This window comes from Herpailurus yagouaroundi, unplaced genomic scaffold, assembly GCF_014898765.1.
Source record: "Herpailurus yagouaroundi ecotype Mexico unplaced genomic scaffold, PumYag 166, whole genome shotgun sequence".
Taxonomy (NCBI): domain Eukaryota; kingdom Metazoa; phylum Chordata; class Mammalia; order Carnivora; family Felidae; genus Herpailurus; species Herpailurus yagouaroundi.
In genome coordinates this window covers 3,990,511-3,994,540 of record NW_024412407.1, presented here as the reverse complement: position 1 = coordinate 3,994,540, position 4,030 = coordinate 3,990,511, and positions in this window count along the sequence as shown.

The window sequence follows — 4,030 nt, the reverse complement described above, 5'->3', positions numbered from 1 at the left end:
AAGAGGCACATGCTCTTTGACAGACAGCCAGGCTTCCCAACCTTTTTAACACATAAGAAAAAAATGCAATTAAGAAGTTTTCATCTTGTTCAGATTCTGAAAGAATATCATAAAATTGTATTAAGCACTGGTTATTAAAACTCTTTCATTCTGGGATTTTTTTTTTTAGTGCCTTGGGATGAATAACCTGCCAAAGGCAGCCTGTCAAACTTAATGGATTAGTATCTAAGATTGGCAAATCACTGCAGTGAGTATTTCCACTAGCAAAAGAGATTTCTCTTTTCCTGAAATTCCAATCTTTCCTATCTTTGGACATGCTGTTCCTTCTTTTCACAAAGCCCTTCCTTCCGGTGCTTGTCTGCCAGGCAATCTCCAATTTATCTTCCACGATCTAGTTCCAGCGTGACTTCTCTTCATCTGGATGCTCTGTCCCCCACCACCAGATTTTATCAATGATTACTCCTTCCTTTAACTCTCACTGTGCCCTGAACATATTTCTCTGTTACAGCACCTATCACATGATAGCACAGTAACTTTCAAACGCCAATCTTCACTGCTAAACTTTTGAACTTCTTGAGGGAAAGGCCCACCTCTTATTTGCCCTTATCTTCCTAGAACCTAGCAGAATGGCTACAGAGTGGCCCCTCAAATGTTTGTAAGATGAACGCCAAATTCTGATGACAAACTACATGATATATGGGTTGGGGGAGCTCAAATCTGATTCCCATTTATTGCACCACAAATCTGGACCGCTTTAAGGTGGCCCTTATTTCAGGGCATTCTATTGGTTCCTCACTATCTCTTGTCCAGGTCCTTATAATAACTCTTTTGTACTCTTAACCTTCAGTCTCTTCCCACTCTGATCCATCCTGGATGCCACCCCAGACTAATTTTTATAAAACATCATCTTTTCTTGTCATTCCTTTGGGCAAAATGCAGCAGGACTCTCTAATCCTTTCATATCAAATCCAAATCTCTAGTCTTCAGTCATGAGGCCTTCAGAAACCCAGCCTCACTTTAGTCCTCCAAACATATCTCCCAATCATTTTATTACGTGAACTATCCTAGGGCTGGAATTACCTGTCTCATCTCTGATTTATTCCGAGCAACAAGAAAAATGGCTGGCCTGGGGGAGAGGCTTAATAATTGTGAGATCACTGAATAAATGAACTAATCCTAATATATAACCATTTGTTTCAGCCCAGCTAGTTTCTTCTGGTTTTGTATATACACCAAATTCCTATCAGCCCATCTTTGTGTCTGCTAGTAGCTAATAAACAACACTTAATAAAATGTATTGCAAAATAAGGCAGTGCCTTATTTTCCCAAAGGGAAGAACTAAAAAAATAGTTTTTGGTCAACCTCATATACATGAAATAGTCAACTGTCTACTTTAAGTAGTACTAATTTAGTGAACATACACTATCTAATATTATTTAGCAACACATTTAAAATCACATATGAAATAGAGATAATGCTTTTTCCCTCGAACTTTATAATACAATTTCATTCAAATTATCAGTGCTTTCATCATCATTCAAGCCAATTTTATCATCAGCTGGCCCAATTTACAGATCACACCATCCTCACATAGATCCAAATTATTTGAGGACAGTTGGTTTTTTTAAATTCATGCTATGCTTGGGGCGCCTGGGTGGCGCAGTCGGTTAAGCGTCCGACTTCAGCCAGGTCACGATCTCGCGGTCCGCGAGTTCGAGCCCCGCGTCGGGCTCTGGGCTGATGGCTCAGAGCCTGGAGCCTGTTTCCGATTCTGTGTCTCCCTCTCTCTCTCTGCCCCTCCCCCGTTCATGCTCTGTCTCTCTCTGTCCCAAAAATAAATAAATGTTGAAAAAAAAAATTTTAAATTCATGCTATGCTTATATATTCCTGATATCCACAATATAACCTTTCTGCTTGTTAATTTTTTTTTTTAACATTCATTTATTTTTGAGAGACAGAGTGAGAGCTGGGGAGGGGCAGAGAGAGAGAGAGAGAGAGAGAGAGAGAGATATGAATCTGAAGCAGGCTCCAGGCTCTGAGCTGTCAGCACAGAGCCCGACACAGGGCTCGAACCCACAACTGCGAGATCATGACCTAAGCTGAAGTCGGACGCTCAACCGACTGAGCCACCCAGCTGCCCCCTGCTGCTTTTTAAAAGGCTTACTCTGGGGCGCCTGTGTGGCTCAGTCGGTTAAGCGTCCGACTTCAGCTCAGGTCATGATCTTGCGATCTGTGGGTTCGAGCCCCGCGTTGGGCTCTGTGCTGACAGCTCAGAGCCTGGAGCCTGTTTCAGATTCTATGTCTACCTCTTCCTCTGACCCTCCCCTGTTCATGCTCTCTCTCTCTCTCAAAAATAAATAAATGTTAAAAAAATTTAAAAAAAAATAAAAGGCTTACTCCAACAAGATCTAACACTTGAAACTGTGAGGTCCTAAAGCCAAAATAATTCCTTAAATCCGTGTTAACGTTTTCCGCCTCCCTTTTAAGTAATTCCATACGGTGATCTCTGTAAACTTGGAGAACCAGCATCGACTAAGGTCATCTCAGGCTGCATCTTCCCCAAACAGTATATTGATTCAAAACGAAATATATAAAACAGGCACCGCGGGCTATAAGAGACTTTGTAAGAACACAAGATATAAGGCAACTTCTTTCCTGCAAAATTATTTTCAGAATAAAATAAAAAAATAAAAAATAAATAAAACACTACCTTACATTCAGGTATATAAAATACTTATTCATGTAACAAATATTTAATGAGCATGTCTTGTGTCCCAGGCACTGTGCAAGGGACTATAAATACAGTGAGCTTAGAATTCCATGGAATTTATGAAATGCATAATGCCACAGCTGATTAATTATGATCATTTTAAGTACTATTAAGGACAAGCATACCTAGCTACAAGACAGATGAGCGACAGAGGAACCTAAATCTGTGGGATTAAAAAATAGTTTTCTCCAACAGTGCTGTTTATGTACAGTGCAGCAATAATTCACGTGCCCAGTCTGGGTTCAAATCCTGACTCAAATCTTGAGCAGGTTACTTAGCCTCCCTTTCCTCATTTATAAAGTGGAGCTGGGGCGCCTGCATGGCTGAGTCGGTTGAGCACCCGACTTCGGCTCAGGTCAAGATCTCACAATTCCGTGGGTTCGAGCCCGGCGTCGGGCTCTGTGCCGACAGCTCAGAGTCTGGAGCCTGCTTCCGATTCTGTGTCCCTCTTGTGCTCTGCCCCTCCCCCGCTCACTCTGTCACTCTCTCTCTCTCTCTCTCAAGAATAAACACGAAAAAGAAAATAATAAATAAATAATAAAGTGGGGCTAACAACAGTATCTACCTCATGAAGTTATACTGAGGATTAAATGACATAATACACAGAAAGCATCAAGAACAATGCTGGCACATGATAGTTGCTTAATAAACGCTAGCTATTATTACCATTTCAGCTGGAACTTGAAAGACAAACTGGGGGGCAGGGAAGACACTCCAAGCAAAGAGCAACATGCAAAAGCCCAGAGCATAAGGTTGCTTGGCCTAAAGTAGAACTGAAAGGCCAACGTTTCTTAGCATAGAAAGCTAAGGGGCTGAAAAGATACGATGCGGTATGAGAGGAGGCTGGGAAGACAGGATGAAGTCAATAATGCAAAGCCTTGTAGGCCGGGTTAAGGAGTCTGAACTTTATCCTAAGAGTCAGAGGAAACTTGAAAGGTTTTATAAAGGGGAGTGGCAAGCTTAGATTTGCAGTTTTCAAAGCTTTCTCTGGCTGTGGAATAGAAAACTGGTTGGAAGGAGGCCAAAATAGATGAAAGGGAAACCAGTAAGGAAGCAGATCCAGTCTTCTAGATCAAAGGCGGGTGGTGGCACAGGAGAGAGGAAACTGGATGACTGAAGAAATAGTTAGAAGGCTGAACCAGCAAGACTTATGTGTGTATGTTGTGGTGAGGGGGCATGGAGGGAGAGGCACTAAATAATAAACATGTATTTGAGGAAGGAAGGAAGGAAGGAAGGAAGGAAGGAAGGAAGGAAGGAAGG